General features: G+C 44.4%; 1 protein-coding gene across 2 annotated transcripts in view; it reads right to left on the bottom strand.

The window, feature by feature from the left end:
* Nucleotides 1–19,968, bottom strand: part of DGKA (diacylglycerol kinase alpha) — a 58,343-nt gene extending 38,375 nt beyond the window's left edge. Inside the window, exons 1-2 of one of the 2 annotated variants that reach the window (XM_033138820.1) lie at nt 19,763–19,968; nt 566–655 (exon numbers count right to left, since the gene is read on the bottom strand). The gene's annotated coding sequence lies outside the window, so the exon portion shown is untranslated. The remainder of the gene's footprint in view (nt 1–565; nt 656–19,762) is intronic. The other variant, XM_033138822.1, reaches the window with a different exon arrangement.
* Nucleotides 19,969–21,978: the final 2,010 nt, after the last annotated feature.

The raw sequence follows: 21,978 nt of genomic DNA, 5'->3' as shown, positions 1-21,978 counted from the left end.
TGCTCCATTTATGCCTGTTAATTGGCCCTTTCATCATCCCTCAACATTGTTTATATGGGTGTGCATTTATGTTCATGATACCATTAGTGTTAAAACTCTTGTACATGTGAACAGTGTTCAATATTAGCCAGGCACATTTTGCACCTGGATATCAACCACTTGCAACCAAGTGAAGATGCTTGGGTGTCAGGCTAGCACCTGACATCTCCACCATCTGGAGGTGCATGCCTGGGGATCACTGGATCTGGACTGTTTTCACACACTTATACTGCATGCTGTAGAATTCTACCGGTTATATTTTATCTGCACAATTGGAATGGATTTCCAGGAAACAAAATGCATTTTTTGGTACAGCCTGAGCAGGAGCAGTCCCCATTAAGAAAAAGAGGTCAGAAGAGGCCAATATATATGTGGACTACCCCTGCATCAAGTGGCAAGTAGACATTCCGTTCTGGCAATTGTAACCTTGGTTTAAGGAGTCATTTGGCGCCTAGCTTATATATATGTGAGTTTCTAACACTACGTGTGAATCAAGTTAACAGTAGGAAGAAAAAGTCCTTCTAACCTGCTTCTGAAAAAATGGAATCCCCAGGCACCTAGGATCTTTCGGTGTGGCTCCTCGTGGAAAAAGCCAGGTGAGCCTTCTGGGTCAAACCTGTTGGTGTGAAAGTGAGAGGTAGGAAGGTAATCAAAAGCACAATCCTAATGTCTACTCAGAAGTAAGTCCTATTGAATTTTCGTAAACATGCTAAAATTTAGTAGACTGAACTCTAAACTATGACACTAGCATTGGCTCAGCCTTCACCAACCTGGTGCCCTCCCCCCAAAGGTACCATCAGTACAGCCATGCTGCCTGGGGCTGATGGGAATTGTAGTCTAACACATATGGAGGGCCCCAGACTGGGGAAGGCTGGTTCTATACTAAGTTAGTGTGATTTTCCTTTTGCATCTACTTTCAACGTCCCCCAAACGGCAAACATTAGGTTGCAACTCTGTGCTCTTCCATTGGTAAGAGGGGGTGCAATTTAGTGTTCAGATGTAGGGATCCTCAGCCTGAGGGGCTGTTCCTGTTCCCCGCTGTTGTAAGAATATTAAGGAACACCGCTCGCACCATTTGCAAAAGTTCTTCCACCCACGCCTTCCTCTCCATCACCTACAAACCAGATTTCTTGCAGAACAAACACCTAAGGTTTGCACCGATCTGCCACTTTGCAGATTCAAGGGGACTTAAATGTTTTTCTGTCTTCAGAATGAACCTAGATTAAACCAGAATCACACCTAATAACTCTGAAGATGTTATATTTCCACCTGTGGCTTATGCAGCTGCTGCATCTGACAGGAGGTACAAAAAGCCACCTGCCAGGGGTAAGACCCAGTTGCCGGCAGTTCAGTCAACGGAAGCAGGTCTCTCTCACACACTTTATTTCTCTTGCAACTGCATCTTTTTCTTTGATCCTTTCATCGCACACTGCTCACTCCCACCCCCATGTTTCTGCAAGCTGAATTACGTGGGCTGTCCCCTGAGGATGCATCGCTAGTGTTTGTTTGCCACACTCAGACTTATTTTTGAAATTGGAAAAGCAATATCAGAAAAGCGTAACTGCGAGAGCGGGAGGGAATCAAGAGAGCAACTATAGCAGTGGAAAGAAGTGTGTGAAATGATTATTCCAATACAAGACTATTGTAACAAAATAGAAAATTCTTTCCAGTAGCACCTTAGAGACCAACTGAGTTTGTTTTTGGTATGAGCTTTCGTGTGCATGCATACTTCTTGAAGTGTGCATGCACACGAAAGCTCATACCAAGAACAAACTCAGTTGGTCTCTAAAGTGCTACTGGAAAGAATTTTCTATTTTGTTTCAACTATGGCAGACCAACACGGCTACCCACCTGTAACTAAGACTATTGTAAGAATATTAAGGTTATATACATACAGTATTTTCCGGCGTAGAAGACGAATGGGCGTATAAGATGACCCCCAACTTTTCCAGTTAAAATATAGAGTTTGAGATATACTCAACCGCAGATTCTCCACCCGGCATATAAGATGACCCCCGACGTTTGAGAAGATTTCCCTGGATTAAAAAGTAGTCTTATACGCCAAGGTAGATCGTCTGCAGATCACTGGTAGATCATTAGCTCCCCCCCAAAGAAGCTGAACTACTCCCTGAAAAAACTCAACAACCTTGACCCAACCCCCCCCCATGGGCCTTCCTCCTGCCTGCCAGTTTTTAACTCTCTGAGTAGATCACAGTCTCTTGGGAGTTGGCCACCCCTGGTATAGGCCATGTCTGAAGCAGCACAGGAAGGCAGGCTTGACACCATTTTGACTCTCAAAACTGACCAAATGTTTACCAAATGGTTCTCTGCAAGGAAGGATGGGGTGAGGGAGCTTTCCCATTATCCCAGGAATTAAAAGTGATTACCATCTCAAAGGAATGGCCTGGCTACCAAGGAAAGGCAATCAGATAAGACATTATCATATAAATTGGCAGGCAGGAGAAAAACTAACTTCTCAGATTTCTGTTGAAATTTGTTGGAGACCGCCTTTTTGTGATGTATGTATGATGTATTGGGGAAGGTGGTTCTGGGATACACCCCTTTTCTGTGACGTATGTATGATGCTTCTGGGGGTGGCCTTGAACTCCAGCGGGGGGGGGGGGTGCAATTTCAAATGTCTGGAAGGACCCTGTTGCAACAGTTCAATAAAGACTTTGCTTCTCAATCTTCTCTGGTTGGCCTCTGTTATATTCTCCTACCGATGGAGGACTCTACAAAGGCTCTTCTGTACCCCATAAGAGGGAAAGGGCCAGATTTTGTTTATTACAAGACCTTCCTGGCTTATCCAGGGGTGCTGCTGAGCTTAGGGCTGATGAGGCCCTAAGCTACTGAAGGTAATGGGACCCTTTATATGTCCAGCTGTCCTTTATCAAATTATCAACAACAAATTGCCACTGTTTTTTGTGTTGAATATATGCTATATGGTAATTTATGGACCTAATAGGTATCTAAAGCCATTTGCTTTATGATCACTGCAGATGGTGACAGCAGTCACGAAATTAGAAGACTCCTGCTTCTTGGGAGAAAAGCAATGACAAACCTAGACAGCATCTTAAAAAGCAAAGACATCACCTTGCCGACAAAGGTCCGTATAGTTAAAGCTATGGTTTTCCCAGTAGTAATGTACAGAAGTGAGAGCTGGACCATAAAGAAGGCTGATCGCCGAAGAATTGATGCTTTTGAATTATGGTGCTGGAGGAGACTCTTGAGAGTCCCATGGACTGCAAGAAGATCAAACCTATCCATTCTCAAAGAAATCAGCCCTGAGTGCTCACTAGAAGGACAGATCCTGAAGTTGAGGCTCCAGTACTTTGGCCACCTCATGAGAAGAGAAGACTCCCTAGAAAAGACCCTGATGTTGGGAAAGATGGAGGGCACAAGGAGAAGGGGACGACAGAGGATGAGATGGCTGGACAGTGTTCTCGAAGCGACTAGCATGAGTTTGGCCAAACTGCGGGAGGCAGTGAAAGATAGGCGTGCCTGGCGTGCTCTGGTCCATGGGGTCACGAAGAGTCGGACCCGACTGAAGACTCAACAACAACAACAACAACAACAACAACAACAACAACAACAAGCTTTCTAGGATCTTGGGGCGGAGAGGTCTTTCCCATCCTACTTGGTCCTTTTTTCAGCTGCCAGTAATGACTCTTCGGGGTCACGAAGAGTCGGACACGACTGAATGACTGAACAACAACAACAAAGCCATTTGCCACTGTTGCTGTATGTTTTATTTTATTTGTTTTTTATCTTGTTATTTTGGAAATGTACATCCAGTTTTTTTTCTTTTAATTTTTTTGGGGGGCACCCAAAAGAGTCGGGCTATAGCTTGTTTAGCTTATACATAAATCCAGCACTGTGCTGAGCTGACAGGGAAATACTTGGCAGGTCCCTGCTCTGCAGAATGGGGATGTGGGGGGACAAATGAGGAAGGCTGGCTTACCACATTTGAAAGTGAAGTACTGTAAAAAACGCTACCTTCTGAAAAGGCTGTGTAAAAGACCATTAAGTCTAGAATTACCTAACTATAGAAAAAATGAAAATGCTATTCCATGAACGCTGGTCTAGCTGTATTTCATATATACCACTAGGGAGAACGTTAACTGCAGTCCAGCCTTTCACACAGAACATTATAGAGGGATTTCCTGCAGTAAATTGTATACAATATCCAATGCTTTATTTTTTTGTAGAAAAAAAGAGGTGCCGGTATTCACAATGAAGTTGTTACAGAAAATAACACACTTTGAACATTGGGGGGGGGGGGGTTGCCAGAACAACATACCCCTGAGTACCCCCAGAAAATAGCACTGACAATATTGAATATAGCATGAATCTATGCGTAACTTACTTATTTCACAATCAGACCTTTATTTCTGTTCTTCTACATCAGGGGTCAGCAAACATTTTCAGCAGGGGGCCAGTCCACTGCCCCTCAGATCTTGTGGGGGGCTGGACTATATATATATATTTTTGAGGGGGGAAATGAACGAATTCCTATGCCCCACAAATAACCCAGAGATGCATTTTAAATAAAAGCACACGTTCTACTCATGTAAAAACACCAGACAGGCCCCACAAATAACCCAGAGATGCATTTTAAATAAAAGGACACATTCTACTAATGTAAAAACATGCTGATTCCCGGACCTTAGTTTGCCTACCCACGTTCTACATGACTGGACTAATGAAATATATAATTGATATCGATATGAATTGTATGGCTGTGTTATATTATTGTATTTTGTACTGTTAATGTTACTATTAAAACTAGTGAAAAAGAATCTATTTTAGAAAGCAAATAATTACCTAACTGCACTACTGGGCTGATCTGTTTGTTTCAGAGTGTTCCAAGGTGTTGGTGCTGATCTTTAAAGCCCTAAATTACTTCAGATCTGCCTAGTTACAGGAGCATGTTGACTCTCATAAAAACAGTGGTGTGGGTTTTCTGGAAAATTCTGAATTGGATTATCTGCCCCAGAAAACAGACACCACTATATGTAATTTGATTAGAAAATGTTCAGTTTGCACAGAGTAATTTTCTCATACCCTAGAGAATGATCTTATTTAGCATGACATTTTACTTGTCTGCTATATCTTTTGAAAAGTTGTCTCTTTGTCCATTCTCTATTAATTTGAACACTATTTGATACATCATAACAAAATTTTGCATGATGGTTCCTGAGATCAAGGAACAGGTTTTTTTTGTCTGTGTTTGGATATAACTGAACACCATCTTTATTCACGATGGCAAACTGATCCTTTCAAAACTGCATTGATTTTGACCGCTGATTTTTCTTTTGTTCGTTTCTTAGAACACTCAATCAAAGCTGGGCGCTTTTCATTAGTATTCCACGAACAAAGCTAAAATCTTTGAAAATTGCCAGGCTTGTCTAAAATTGCGTTGGCATCCTTTTGCTGTTACAAGTGAACTTACGAAACTGAGAATTTTCCACGAGTGAATAAAGCACTGGCATATTTTCCGTTAAATGTTCTATTAAATTTTTTCCGTCGTGCATCTTTGCAGAGAAACCTCCTCACACTGTTAGATAATGCCAGTTCCAGGTATGTGGGTAGGCAGAGGCGAAGCTAGCTGCTACGACACCCGGAGTGGCGCACATGCTGTGCACCTGGGGGTGGGGCTAGCTGCCCGCGGGGGCAAGACGAGCATCTCAGAGGGGCGCCGCCCACGGCGAGCGTCCAGTGCTGCCAAGTATCCCGTTTTCCCCAGGATTCTCCCTTATTCCAAGCAGTTTCCTGCTGCTCTCCCTTATTTTTTATTTCCCTTAAATTTCCCGTTTTTAATGGAAGCAGCTCCTCCCCTGCTGGCCAGGGACTGGGTGGGAAGACCTCGTCTACTTGGAGAGAAAAGCCTCAGCCCTCAAAGCAAGTGGGAGCTGTTTCCCGTGCTTACAGGGGGGTGTATTCCTCCCCCTGCACCAGCCCCTATCCATTGCCACCGAGCCCCTCAGCCGGCCAATAGGGTTAGCTGGCGGGCAGAGCCTGGCTGCCTTTGAGCAGCTGCTGCTTCCTGTCCTGTTTTGATGGGATCAGACAAGAAGATGATGGGGCTCCATTGCGCGGAGCACATGGCTGCCCTCCTCTTTGCTAGCTGCCCTCCTCTATGCTCCGCTCCGAGCCCGCTTGGAGTTTACATTGCTGCTCCGCCCACTTTTGCTTCTGGCTCCGCCCACTGACATGTGACTGTCACCGGGAGAGGTGAGACTGCTGATCCCTTATTTTCAAATCCAAAACTTGACAGCTATGCGAGTGTCCCAGGGGGGCAGCGTAGCGATGTTAACCCCCCTCAGGGATGACACCTGGGGCAAGCCGCACCCACCGCATCCCCCTACCTCCGCCAGTGTGGGTAGGGGGACTTGTGTAAGATGCTCTCAATCAGCTCCCTCCCCAATTGTATCTATCATGTCTTCTCCACCACTGTTGCTGCCCATTTGCTTCCCTTTCTCTCTGGTCCCAGCCCAAGCCACCTTCCAGAGGGAGAAACCAAAGTACATACAGGTTACTGCTCCTTCTCCTTTCTTAGAGAGGGCAGGTGAAGAGGCTGCAACACAGAAAGGGAGGAGGTGGAGGCTAACAAGGCTCTAGGAATTGGCAGCAAGCCTCCTACTAAGGTGTGGGCTTTGGCAAGTGCCCAAATGTACTGACTGCCAACAATAGCCCTGCTCTTAGATCACCTAGGGAAGCCCAGCTCTGCGTGCCAACACCGTCAATGATTAGGCTGGCAGTTCCAACCAACAGGACTTTGCCTGCTGTTGATGTCACAATGCAGAACTCTGTCCCTCAGGGTGCCTGCGAAGCAAAATCTTTTACTGCTTTCCAAAGAACAGCAAAAGCCTTTTCTTTTTCAGAAGGCACTTGGGATGCTGATGCAATGTACTTTTAAATGCACTGCTCTTAATTTTATTTCGAGATCATTTTTGTGATTGAAATTTGTTAATTGGTTTTGACCCACTCAAGGATTTATGGGTTTCTTTAAAAGAGAAAGGTGGGCAAGAATATACTTAATAAATTATTCACTCAGCTCCCAAATAATAGTGCCAAATCCAATATGCAGTACTTCTGCCCACGCACATTTTTAACAACACCCTCATGTGTCATTTCAAAACAATTTGATGCATGGTTACACAGCACCACCATGTACCTACTTCCAGGGAAAATGAGAAGAGGTGCATTAAGAGCGGTAAGAAACAAATAAAACAACTAGCATGGCAGGGGCAATGGTAAGCATTCATCCCCTTTGTTCTTAGAGTAAAGTAACTGGCTTGTGACTCCACAGTTAGTTTGTGCATTGATGCTCAGCCAGCCCCCTTGATTTCAACTATAATGTGCAATGCTTACATTACAGATAAGTGTGACTGTGGATTCTCTTGCATGACATCATTTGTGGGCCTTAGGTCTACATTCGATGTGTAGAACCAAAATTGTTAAGTGTGTGTGTTTACAACTTGACTAACCTAACAACAGTCGCTCCTCTCCTGTCCGATCATGACAGGCAGGTGAGAAGCAAGGAATGGGCACGGGAGATATCTGTAAAGCAGAGTTAAATAACCTTTTCCAGTTCAGGGGCCACTTTCCCAGGGCCACATACCAGTGATGCGAAGGGCCAGAGACAAATGTGGGTGGGTTAAAGTGGGTGGAGCAAGTAATCTAAATTTCATCATCGTACAGCAGGCTAGTTCCTACACTGACACTATCCTCCCTCTAGGAAAGCAAGGGGCATTATTCAAGGACACATTCCATGCAGACAACAATATCTGGGACATGTAGCAGCAGGACCTGTGAGAAGGTGTGGTCTGTAGCAGGGTCTGAGGTTCCCTGCCCCTGCTGTAAAGGAAAGAGACAAGGAAGGCACTCTTAGATTTTGCTTCTGGCTTTGAAGTGGCAAGAAAGGTGAAATACGAAGGCAGGATGTGTGGGCTTTATTTGTTCCCATTACCATTGCCTTGTTTTCCACTGAATCATGCTCCCCGCTAGCTCTTTCAAGGCAGCGCAGTTATTGTCCTCACCCTTGCAGACTTTCCCTCCCAAACCTCTTTATAATCAAGTGGGATCCTTCCGTGTGCCTTCACTCTCACACAGGCACATGACAGGCCCTGTGATCAGCAATCCAAGCACGCAGAAAAGGAAGAAAATTTAGGAAGAAAAGGAGCTCTTTTCAATGCCTTCCCTTTGTCAGGCTGCCACCCAACATCCCCTCAGTCCTGACTTAGCAGCACAAGCCATTCCTTAAAGGGGTACTGCCGGATGGTGGTGTGTTGTGAGCAGCAACATGCGCCTGAAATGGCTATCTACCGGTAATCCTCTGAGTTTGAAAACTCCCCCAGCAGGTCAAGAAGAGTGGGTTAAAATCAGATTGATGCTTACCTATTTTGCATCTGTGAAGCCCTTCATCACCTGTTCTGTTGTTCACTTTTCCCCCTAACCCCCACATTGCAGCCTTAGCACTGCCAGTGAAGTTGCAATAAAATAGATAGAAGCTGGAGACACACAATTTTTTAAAAGAGACTTGTGAGTGGTCTAAGGCAGTGTTTTTCAACCACTGTTCCGCGGCACACTAGTGTGCCGCGAGATGTTGCCTGGTGTGCCGTGGGAAAAATTGTGTTTATTTGATTCCTATTCAAGAGAATTACTTTATATATAGTCAATATAGGCACAGAGTTAAATTGTTTAACATTTTCTAATGGTGGTGTGCCTCGTGATTTTTTTCATAAAACAAGTGTGCCCTTGCCCAAAAAAGGTTGAAAAACACTGGTCTAAGGGAGGCACTGCTTCCCAGGGAATGCACACATTCCTCTTGCTCCTTTGTCATCTCTGGTCAAACAGATTTTTTTTTATAAAAAAAGCAATATGATAACCTGCTTATTGTCAGCAGTGGTGAATAGCGGGATGTGCACATACACTACTATCAGCAGCCCCTTTCTGGAAAACACAGATCGATCTCAAGCTTAATGTTGCAGAGGCCGTGCTAAACTCACCCCACATCATTCTCTGCTCAACCACCTCCTTTCCTTCTCCCACAGCTGTTTGTTACTAGCACAGCACCTCTTTCCTCTCCATACCCCACACTCAGGGCAGCCCTGCTGCGATTTGCAACAAGGAAACAACACCAGGTGCCCCTTCCTGTACAGGCTTGCATATGGTTGTGTGGCTAGACAGACAAATGGGACCCACAACTACCATAAATGTCGCAATGCATCCCTACCCCATAAGAGACAGCTTGGAAGAGAAGTCTAGTATCACTGTTCAGGTCTCAGTGAGGTGGGGTGGTGGGCAAAGGGAGCAGGAGAGGATCCTGGTTTAGGGCTGCTGCCAGCTTCAAATCCGAGCATTTCATGGCTATATCCTGCTTAACAGAACATTCATCATTACTGGTTTGCGCAAAGTTTGACAACACAGGAGCATTCATTCTGACTACTTTACTGGGAGGTTAGACAATGTTGCATCAAGCAAATGGGATCTCTGTCACTTTCCCTATCGCAAGAAGTCCAGTTTTGGGATGGGGGGAAAGTGAGATTGTTGTGCAACCCTGAATGTTGGTTTATGACTGAATCCCACCAGGAAATAGCAATAGTCTGGAAGTGCCCATTGTGGTGAATGGAATGGGCGACGAGTTTTGGTGGTTGGTTCAGGAGTGTGAGTAACAATGTAATGTATGTCCTTCCCCCTCACCTCCTTTTCATCAAATACAGTGCAAGGAGGGGAGGGCTGCTGTTGTTGCTTTTAAATCCTCCTGGATCCCATCCAGTAGTCCATTTTACTACTTCCACCCAACCTCCACTCTGCCTCAATATTCCATATATCCTGGAAGCTCACAAGTCCTGTACAGATTTACATACTTCTGTGTATCTATGTACTTTGATTTGGGGTGACCCCGTTTCACTTCCAAACCAGAGGCACTCAGCTGGCCAAGTTCACTATTTGTTTAGTTAGAACAACACAACTGCCATAGGCAGGTGGAGGAAAGAAAGGCCCAAGTGGTGATGTTAGCCACTGGCTTGTTCATCAGGGACAACAAGTGCTACATGGGAGCAGGACAGCAAGGGGCAAACTGCACTTCTCCCCTAACATTTCTACAAGGAAATAGTGTCGGAAGAGAAATCTGTGGAGGATGACTATTTTTAGAGGAGAGTTCTCAAAGCCCAATTGTGATTTATCCCCTCCCCCCAATGGAATTTGGAAAGGGAAAAGCATCACTGCAGCCGCTGGTGTGTTACACCCTCATCTAAGAGGTATTCAAGTTCCCGCCTTGCTCTTCTCCAGTTTTTCCTGCTGCTTGTCCCACCTGTGGATTTTCAGCCAGTTTTGCATTCCCTGAAAGAAGGTCATGCAGCAGCCGTCTCCACCATTTCGCTCCTTCTCCCTGCCTCATACATACACTCAAAAGCCAGGTGTCGCACAATGGGAAATATTGATATTAAATAAAACAGGTTGAATCTGCACAAACTACTCTGAGAGCACTTCCAGATGACTTGTTTATTTAAGATTCGTTCTGATTTGTTTGCACACTTTCCAACGCATTTTTCCATCACTTCCCTTCTCTCAAAAACTCCAGTCTCCTTGGGAAATGGGTTTGCTGTGCAAAACTTCGCAGCCAACAATAATCGTGCATCCTCAATTTGTTGGGATGTGGCCGAATCCTACCCAAAACCAGTGATTAGGAGCAGCCAGGCAATGATGGCTTCCATTAGAAACCTCACTTCAGCTACATGGCATCCGTTACCCAGGGTGTAAGCATGCCTCAAGGATCAACCGTAATTCAAAAGCAAACACACCTCTTTCCTGTGTACAGTCCCTGTGTGGACTTTGCACGATTTCAATGGCAGAACAGACATTTGCTCACATATTGAGAAAACGGTGACTCCTGACAATAACTAAGACAGCATACTGATAGGGTATAAAAGCAGGCCTTCAGGCTAGATGTGCCTATGAGAAACAGTCACTCCTAGGGCAATGATGTAGAGTGATTCTGCTCCAAAATTAGGTCACTCGTTTTCAGCAAATAGAAGTCTTCATATTTCTATGTATTTTCTTAGTTCCACATAACTTTATCAGCTTTCATGAGTCAGAGTGTTAAACAACAAGGGATTTTAAAGCATCAAATGGCCCTTTCTGCTACAAGAGGTTCTGGCAACTCCTCTGGGGTGGAATTTTATAGCAAGATTTTAGCAAGGCAAGGCATATAAATCAGGAATGGAGAGAAGGGACAATCAGGCATGCATTTCAAAGCTTTCCTTCATCATGAAGGCTTATCAAAAGAAATGGCATATACAGTTAGCATTTCATTACATTAGCCTACATGCTAAAATGCTCAAGATGCCACACAGGGGCAATCCATAATCTAAATCAAATGTTAGGGTGGTTTTCTTTAAATCACCCTTTATCACTACCCGCTACCTCCTTTCATTGCAAATACATAGGGTGAAAAATCCCTTAGCACAATAGCAGATTCTATACTGATGTGGTGAGATCAAGGACATGCAAAATGCTTACACCCCCCCCCCATTTGCTTGAAGACCATTGCCACCTATGGATTAGTGCCAGATTTATTTTTCCTAGTTAATTTCTGAACAGGAAGTACGTTTATTTTCCTAAATTAAAAATAACTCCATTGGGAGGTTATAAAGTCCTGTGATATTTGCCCAAGAACGGGCCCCTGATCTCTTGAGTAAATGTGTACTTTGGCATATGCAGATTTGTGTGCACTGTAACCAGGCTCTTGAACAAAAGAAATATACAGACGCTCTCAGCTGGGGCAGCACTAGACAAGGTGCTGAGAAAGATACAATTGACTCATCCATGGCTTTTCATAAAAAAAAGAAGTTCCAGCAGTCATGTGCACCCCCACCTGCAAATTGGATTGGAAAAGCAATGCTAGGATGCAGAACTGTTAAATCATTTCAACATGCTGTTTGTTCAATATATCGATCCCCTGAAACTACGGCGAGGGCAAGCATACAGGTATCTTGATAATGTTTCCATGTTTTCCCTTGCATGACAAATAGATCTTGGAGGGCAATTTCAAATCAGGAAAATCTGGGGAGGGGAGAAGTTTAAACACCCCTAACTCCAACACCTTTTCCTATTGAGCTAGCAACCTGCCACAGTAGATCTATGCACAGTTCTCCCAGCATCTTTGTCAAGTGGGGGAAGAGAGTTGCCCAGGTACACCAACACATTGCCCCCACCTGTAATGGCTCGGGCCATTTTCCTGGACGAGCCAGTTGTCTTATCAAAATAGAAGATGAACTGCTTCACCCTAACCAACCAGGGAGGTTTATCTGAACCACAGAGATGACAAGTAAGATATAGGAAGTCCTTGAAGTCTGGGGCAAGAATGAGTTATGTAGAATGGCATTTGAGAATCTTCCACGTTCTGGTCAGACTCTCAAGAATCTCAGATTTTGTTGTTGCAGTGACTGCTGTTTACAACATATTGGCAAAATATTCTTATTCTATTTACTGTATTTTTATTTATAATACTGCTTATATGCAGTAAAAAGAAGTACATTAAGTTTCTAATATTATGATTTCCAACCTCAAATACATAAAAAAACTCCAACAACTAATTCCAACTGTTTACATTTGAGAGTTAATTCTACAAATATGTGCACAGGGCCCACCAGCTGTAATTTAGCATAACAGTCTTAAAACTTTTCAAACCCAAGAGCTTAGTCTATAAAGTGGTACCTTGGTTTAAAACCATAATCCATTCCGGAGATCCGGTTGTAAACCAAAACAGGTTGTAACCCAAATCGCACTTTCGCCAAGGGAGCCTCAAAAAAAAAAAAAAAAAAAAAAAAGGTTGTAATCCCCCCCCCCCCAAAATGGGTTGTAATCCAAAAAAGGGACACACACTTCCGGGGGTGACGTGGTTGTAATCCAAAATGGCTGTAATCTAAAATGGTCGCAAACCAAGGTACCACTGTATATACATTTGGAAACTCACTTTTTTATTATTTTATTTTACCATATAGCTGTATGGTAGTTGTAGTACTGCTGTTGCGATCCACTTTAGGTGAGTTTGCAGTTGTGAGTTCTGACCTGCTAGTTGAAGACAGGGCTGTCCCAAGACATTTTGACACCTGAGGCAAACCACAAAATGGCACACACCCCTCCCTAAGGGAAGAAGGGTTGAGTGAAGATCTAAACCAGGAACAACCTGGGAATAAAGATCTACATTGGGAACAAAGTGGAGAATCCAATCAACCTTACCTGACAACTGAATTGGAAATCAATGGAGGGAAAGGGTTCTGCTCTGAATCACAGCAGGTGGGTGCAGACTCCAGCAGTCCCCAGATGGCAGCCCCTGCCATTTCCTCCCCAGGGCTGGGAGGAAACAGTGCCTCTTATTCCCCAAGAGGCTCCTGTACAGGCAACATTGGGGGGGGGGGCTGCTAAGGAGGGGCAGATCCAGCATCCAAGGAGCATGCTGTAACTGTCACTGACACTGCAGTAGCAGCAGAAGTGGGCAGTGCATTGCTTGGAGGCTGGATCTGCAGCTCCTGTGGATCCTGCCACCTGAGGCCATTGCCTCACCAGGGTGAGCCAGCCCTGGTTGAAGACCAGCAGCGTAGCACACATATCCCTGTTCAAATAGTTGCTGTGGCATAGTGACAGAGTGACAGATGTGCACAAGCAGAGGCTTAGTTGCTTTTCCAAAACTTGTCCTGTGGCTACCACATGCCCAGGTGTAATGAACTGGCCCTAGGTGAAAATGGCTGCACACTGTTGTACTCATGTGCAACTGCAAGCTCGCTGTAGCCTCATGTCATTTTATATTTGAAGAGTGTCCATCAGAGGTAAATTATATTTTCCAATTCAGACTAATGAATTAGAGAAAAGAAGTACAACTCCTGAGTTTCAGCCCCACTTTTGGACAGGGAGTGTCCTAGCTGCTGCCCAACACACACAGACAGGGGTTCTTACCTTTAAATAAGGAAGGTATCTTTATTCAGGCAAGTAACAGGACAGGCTCAGCAGTGCACACTGTGCTCAAGTGTCACAATTGCAGAGTTCAAGAGCAGGACAAGAAGTTCGGAACTAGACAGAAGCAGCAAAAATATCCCAACAAGTTTCCCTGCTCTTCTTGCCAAACATTAAAGACGGGCAGCGGCACGCTCACTCGCCTAACAGGAATGTGAAGATTGCGGGGGCAGGTGGGTCTGCTGCCATCTGCAAAGGCAGCACCTGGTTCTAGGTGATAAGGCTGCACCCTCCCGTTCAGTCGCTGCCACATCCTGTTCATGCTTCCTCCACAGCTGATCAAAGCCTTTCCCCACACATGCACTGAGGCGCTCTGCTCTGCAGGAAGATCAGAGGGGAAAGTTGGCATCTTTTCTCCCCCTTCCAAAGTGACTGATGTTGGGGGATGGGGGCGGGGAAGGGGAGAATCCTCCCTGCTCCAACCCAGGTTCCTACCATCCAGCCCCCTCCTCTTGTTTCTTCCTCCTCCCTCATGCATTACAGCCTGCCAAGCCCAGCCTGATTCCAACAATGCTGCAAGGTTCGCGTCATCAAGACTGAACTACTGTAAACGAGGCAATTGTTCCTTCTGCACTACAGCCCTTTGCTGCTGCTGAGACATTGCTTTCCCATAAACAGCTGGGATTGGGATTAGAAATGGAAGTTCCATGCAAGTACAAAATCTAGCACAGTAATATTCAGCAACGCCCTTTCGCCATGGCTAAGACCCTTCTAGGGCAGTGGTTCCCAATTAGCTAATGACTGAGGACCCCCTATTTTTCAAAAAGCCAAGCCACAGACCCCCTACTTTTGAAAATTTTGATAACTCTATAGTAGTTACCCCCACAAAGCAATTTTTTGAACAAGGTGTGGGGTAGCCCCTAATAAGGAAAGAATTTTAGGCACAATGGTACCTTGGGTTACATATGCTTCGGGTTACAAACGCTTCAGGTTACAGACTCTGCTAACTCAGAAGTAGTACCTCAGGTTAAGAACTTTACTTCAGGATGAGAACAGAAATCATGCGGCGGCGACATGGCAGCAGCGGGAGGCTCCATTAGCTAAAGTGGTACCTCAGGTTAAGAACAGTTTCAGGTTAAGAACGGACCTCCAGAACGAATTAAGTTCTTAACCAGAGGTACCACTGTATACTAAAAAACAGACTAGGGCTCAGCGATATCTGCTTTTTAACATCATGATATATCAGCAGCTGGACATCATTATATTCCGATATATCACGATGTCTGAAACTGGAGATATGTGTGTGGGGATGAGGGAAGGAGCAGCCACTGAGATCCGGAGGGTGGGGGAAGAAGAGGAAGCGGAGTCACCTCCACCACATGGTTTGAGTGGGAGGGGATGGGGATGGGGGGGTACATCAAGCCACCATCAGCAGGGCAGCCAGCGGTGGCAACCAGCATGAGGAAAGGCTGCAGTGTTATTGGCTGCCCTGGTCTTCCTCCGTGTGAGGCAGGGAACTCAGATCAGCAGCGTTATTGGTTGAGATAATCGTGAGATATCAGTGATGCCTTGAAATCGGCTGCCCTGCTCTCATTCACGCGAGGGGCAATATATTGCTGCATATTGCCAGGTCAAAATCGTTATCGCAGTGTGATTTCAAAACCAATTTTGGCCAATATATTGAAAAATTGCACAGTGCTAAAACAGGCCATAAAATTTGTGATATTACCAAGAAAAAATGACAAAAAATTAGTGGTGGGGGTAGGCAAGGGATTGGGCCGCAGACCCCCTGGGTGCGTTCTGTGCACCCCCAGGAGTCTCTGGACCCCTAATTGGAAAGCACTGTCCTAGGATGTTTCCTCACAAATAAACCACAATCATTAACACTTTCTCCCTTATAAGGTCAGCCAGTTTTATAGCTTCCTGACATGAAGAGGTGGGAAATCAATTATCAACAGCCTATTAAGTGTTCCTTTCTGTCTCTATTAAGCAGAACCTTAATTACTGATTGCCTCTAATTTTTTCTTATGAGAATGCTTACGAACAGCTATGAAAAAAACAAAATAATGAGGAAATATCAACAATTAAAGCCTCTCCACTCCCCTCTGGGAACAGAAACTGACACTGCAGCAATTAAGAGAGCTGAGGCTATCCAAGGGGCAATTTACCCCACAACCTGTGCTTCTCATGAACCTATAAAAAAGGCTGAACTTGGAAATAGGAAATGTTAAATTTAAGGAAAATGAACTTTTAAAGCCTTAGTCACACTTTGCCCATCTATCATATAATGTAACTTCTCCAAGCTAAATATTCTCACCTCTTTCAACTAATCCCCATAGGTTTCCAGTCCCTCAAAATCCAGGTCTCCCTCTTGCAGACAAACTCTAGTTTGTCGATGTCTTTAAATGGGACAATGTCTGCAGGACAGGACACAGAAAAACTAGCTTCCCCAAACCTGGGAAATTGTGGATGTGACAAGCTTAATATGAAAGAGCCAATTTGTAGGCCGCAATCCTATGAACATTTAACCTTGGAATAAGTCCCACTGAACTCTGTAAGACAGGCTCCTCAACAGACATGCATTGCACAGTTACTCACCAGATGTTAGTTCAATAAAAGATATCACTTTTCTCACTTTGAGTACTTTGTATTTCCCGGAGCAACACTGCTGTAACATTCTATACCAAACTAGATATTATTCTTGGCATAACACTGATGTGTTAATAGCTGAAATATAAGTGCTTGGCTAGCACAAGAGAGGAATTTCTGAGCAGCACAAACAGTAAGAGGATTTTTTTGTCACTTTGAGTCATCTCTTGCCCATCTTCCTCCTGTTCAACCTAACCTCAATAATTGGAAGATACCCAAGGAACTTCAGCTTTTTCTGATAATTAATCCAGAGCCTAAAAAGTACAGTTCTGCTATTTTTCTCCCAAGAAATCCAGTTCTTTACAGAAACCATTCAGCATTAAAATTTAGAAAATAAGTTATGCATTGACCAAATGTCCAAGGCCTGTGTTGGCAGAATCAGAAGATGCATTTGAAACACATGCGATTCCTATACACATGCGGCATCCTAGTTCATGGTCTGTCTGGTTCCAAAGCCCTTATCACTAATTGTAATGGTGCCTTTCAAAGCTTCTCATCTAGCCACCCCCCCAATAGCAATTCTCCAAGATCGTAGGACACAAACTCATAACATCACGAGAGATTTATCGGAAATCACAATTCCGATTTTAAAGCTGTTGGGATTAAAAGTTTTAAAGAAAGTGTCCCCTGGGAGAAAGTTTGAGAGGGAGAGGGGCTCTTTCAAGCAGTCATTGTAGATTATAATTTAGCTAATTTGGTAGGCATAAATTTGTTTGCTAGAGAAAAAATGCCCTTTGCTCAGGGTCTTACACACAAACAGGATCAAGAATCACCTAACTACTTTACACAAAAGATAAAGGGTCAGATTTTTCAAAGCTGTTTTTAACAGTAGACACCTGCTGAATTGTTACCTCCCATTTTAAGGCACTTTTCAGTGTTTTGCAATTTTATCCAAATCACTGAGGTAGATAATTTGACGAAAGAGTGAGTTGCCTGAGGACACTTAGCACACAATTCTCTAAGTGAGAATTTGAACCTTGGCCTCTTGCCTTCCAACAAAAGCACAAAGTTAAACTGAACTTTGCTAATATAATAATAATAATAATATTGCACTTATCCACAGCCCTATCCTGTAACCTAATGGCCTGTTTGGCTTTGCCACATTGCCACCACATCCTGCCATCATAAACCCGTTTTTCTCAATAAGCTCCATCTTCCAGCTGGAATGAGGAAAGAGATGGCTGACCCAAACCTAAACTGGCCCATGGGGTACCTCAGAACTCTCCGTCCACTGGGAAACCCTGCACCATCTGTTTTAATGCTACACCCAACAAATTATCTAATGTTTATAAAGTTCTTTTTTGTTCTGGATTTCAAAAATCATAAGCAGTGTTCAAAACTCCCATTGTTCTAGGCACATTTTGCGACAGGGAATTTCATTTGTGTGAGACCCTCTTAAGAATATTAGAGGGGTGAGCAGGGGAAGGACTAGACCATGTGAAAAATGAACTTAAGATTTTAGCTGCAGTTCATTCATTTTCAGCTTTGTATTCTTGTTATAAAAAAGCAAGCCTAGACAATCCGGTGTTGCGCCCATAACTTGGTTTAAGGTGCCATTTAGCTCCTAACTTTCATAACTGTTTCCAACACTGATCATAAGGGACCTGTATAATTATCAAAGCCTCACCCATTAATTACAAAAATATGTACAAAGCAAAGCACTCTAGCAGACTGTAGCTCAGGGGAACACGCAAGGGTCATTTCCAGCATCTTTATTTAAAGAGTTCTCACAGGAAACAGCCCAGGAAAGACCTACTAGCGGAGACCTTGGGAGTGCTGACTTTCAAATAAATCCTACTTGCTAGAAAAATAGGAGACTCTTTGTATCCTCGAACCTTACGTTAGTATGCAACAAAAGCTGCAGGAAGGGGGACTTCACCAGAATAGAAGCTTGAGAGATATTCATCAAGTGCTTTTAATCCAAACGTGCCAATTCCTTTCTCTCTCCTCCTTCAGGAAAGCTGCCAAAACATCTAGACGGCATCTCACCGTTAATGAGGGGCAAACTGTCTCCTGCATTGCAGAGATAAAGAAAGCTATGTGGAAAGCGAAGGAGGCACATTTCAGGACGACAATCCGGGATCGCTTTACAGGGCTCATGGCACGAAACTGAGGCATGCAATGTCAAGTCATCCGCGGCAAATCAGAAGAATCAACGCCCTCTTATTCACAGGAAATGAGGCCAAGCAAGCCTTCCCCAGGGTCAGATAAAACCAGAGAGCCTTCAATGAACGAGGTAACCGATAGCAGCGGCAGCAGAGCATTTAAGTTTAAAGTGGTACTAAGTACAGTCTTCCCCCCCCCACCGCCCCCTCCCTCCAGCAGGCTAGACCAAAATGGGTTTCCTTCCTCTTGTGGGATGGGGGTGGGGAATAAATACAAAAGAAAACTTTGCGGCTGGCATTGTTTCTTGGTGCAGCGACGTGCCACATTTCTGCATGGCAGGGAGGTGAATCACCACAGACATTGAAGTTGCACTATTCATTTTTCTCTTTCCCCCCACCCCAACTCCAAACCCGTCGCCCCACCTCCCCTCCGAAAGCACACAAAGTTCTTTCTCAGTCTCTCCCCTCGTTGCTGCTGCTAAAATAAGAAAGCCGTCCGCCTGCTTCCCCAGGACGCGCCTTGGAGTCATACATATTTTAAAGAAACCTATTTTTGCCCCTTCCCAGATTGCAGCGCTCTGTCGCTCTCCTGCAGACAGACAAAAATAATGACAACGAAATCCGGTCGAACTGAAAGGCTGCTGGTGGTGGGGTTTGCAACGGTTGTGAGGATCCCCCCCCCGCACCATTTGAACACATTTCCCCACCCCAAATGCTGTCTCTGGTCGCAGACAGCAAAGCAACTCGGGCTCTCGTGGATTTAAAGCCTATTGCTTCCGTCCAGTCCACTTGCGAAAAAGCTGACAGTTCACAACCACGCTAGCCCTGAAAACTGCCCCCCTGCACATCTCATCTATTGAAACTTCTACTACAACCCATACCCAAAAAACAATCCTGCCGAATTCCTTTATCCTGAGCGCACGCCGCGCCGCGCGCAAAATGCACACACATCTCTGGCAACAAAGCGTGGCTATAGAAGACAAATAAGAGAAAGCGAGGGGTTTCTGTACCTTGCTTTGCAGACCGGCTCAGCAGCACACTGGAAGTTAGCAGCACAAAATACAGAGGGCTGACTGAAGCTCAGGCAAACTCAATCACACCCTCCTCTGAGCCAGCCCTACTCCTGACATCAGCGCAAGGCAGTTCTCTTTCGACTTCTTCTTTCCTTCATTGTATACATTAAAGCACACAACACCGGTGAAGGGGAGGGGCGGGTGCAGGAGGAGGAAGAATGGCGGGCAAAAAGAAAAGAAAAAAAACGAAACGAGCTGCTTCCTCAGTAGAGAGCTGGCCATCCAACAAGGCGGTGGGACCCGGGCTCAGAAATTGGGACCAGGATGGAAAATAGCCCCCCTATCTTCTCCACAAAGCCTATAAGAATCGCTCTCTCCGTCCCTCTCCCACGTTTCCTCTAGGCCTCCCCGCTGCTGTTTTGCATTGCTGTTTTGCATTTCTCTCTCAACCATGTCTACTGATTACTTATATGATGTTTTTCATCGAGAAAGCAAGAACAATGGGTGAGGAGGTAAGTGGTTACATACAGAATTCCTGATGAAGACTTTTTTTAAAAAAAAGTATGAAAACATTCATCCTAGTTAAGATTAAAGGTTTTCAAACTTCTATCTCTGGGGTCTCCTTCTGTCGAAAACTTTATTATGGGCATATTCTAAGATGCACACTAAGCCCACATGGGACATACGAGCTCAGTTACTTGAGAAGAGCTAAGAATGTGCTCAGAAGAAGATACCCAACATTTCAACAGAAACCCGTGAATTGTGATCAGAGCAACAAGATCCAGCTGACAGCTTTATAATCAAAACTGCTCTAGAACCATTCCAGCTTTATCGAACTGTATCCTGAATTATGATATACTAGGATCAAACTGAAAGTTGAGCTATGACAGCTACGGAGCTATGAAGGAGCTAATGGGAAACAGGGATGCCTGAAGGTTGGCAGAAGCAGAAAAATCTTTAGAGGCAGGGGGGAAACCCAGAGGACAAAAGACACACGGAGAGACAGCTAACTGGTGACTGAATATGGACAGTGGTCACAGAGTTTTGGGATAGGACCAAAAAAGAAAAAGGTATGTGAAGATTGGAATATCCTGGAAAAAAGCATAGCTAGATTAATTAATTAATTAATTAATTAATTATTGAATTTAAATACTGCCCTATATTTGGAGGTCTCAGGGTGGTTCACAGAAAAGATCAACATAAAAACCACAATATATATAATCAAAATAAAAACAACCCAATAACACTCCGAACAGAAACAGTCCACACTGTAATATTTTGTTACAGATTCCACCTGTGTATTAGTACAGTAATTTGTGGTTTAGAGAGAATCCTTTTCTATGCAGAGCAGCTCAGTTCAGCGCTGGATATAGGGCTGTACAAGCAGTACCCCCACAAAGAATGCCAAGTCAAGAGGGTGCAAAATTGAGAAGATCCATAACTGAAAAGGGGGCATCAAATTTTTGGCCTCGCACAGGGCACCGTACTACGAAATATTAGCAAAGTCGTCCCCTGCACAATTAAAAAGTGTGGTTTAAATAAAAACACCAAAAAAAACAACAACAGTAACCTGCCTTCACACTATTTTCTCGATCATCCTCTTTCCTTTGAGTGCATTGAATTTGCCGGTGTGTAAAGAGTGACTGATAGGACGCATTTGGGGACTAGTTTCCAACTGAGCTGCTTTGCTGCTGTTTAAACCAACCCATTTTTAATTAATGCACAGTGATGAGTTATGTGGGTTGGTTTGCCGCAGAGCCAGATTGCCAGCCTGTCCAGCAGCCACTGTGTTTTAAAAAATTAGGGCTAATCCACACCACTCTTGTGCCTGTGGGCAGCCCACTTAACAATCTGACTCTGAATGAGTTTAGATTGTGGCCTTGGAAGTTCTTTTTATGTGCTTGGTTATGCAAGTGGTTTGTTGCAACTACAGACTGCACTTTTCTACACAAGGTTTTCTTCCATTCCATTTCTTACATCTTGTTGGTTGCAAGAAGAGCACTGTTTCTCTAGCTTTGCACACACAGACCTCCAACTTGCATACTATTCAGTGGTACACTTCATGTCTGTGTCTGTCCCTGTAGATTTGTAGGCACTGTGCAATATGCCCATAGCTTGGGCGTGCAGAGGAGGCCCAACAGCAGTTTTAGCAATTTGTCTGTAGGATACAAGAAAGGAACTGGTAGGGAACTCTTTGGCCCTTACAGCAATAC

This window comes from Lacerta agilis, chromosome 2 (assembly GCF_009819535.1).
Source record: "Lacerta agilis isolate rLacAgi1 chromosome 2, rLacAgi1.pri, whole genome shotgun sequence".
NCBI classification, from domain to species: Eukaryota; Metazoa; Chordata; class Lepidosauria; order Squamata; family Lacertidae; genus Lacerta; species Lacerta agilis.
This window is presented reverse-complemented; position numbering and strand designations above follow the sequence as displayed.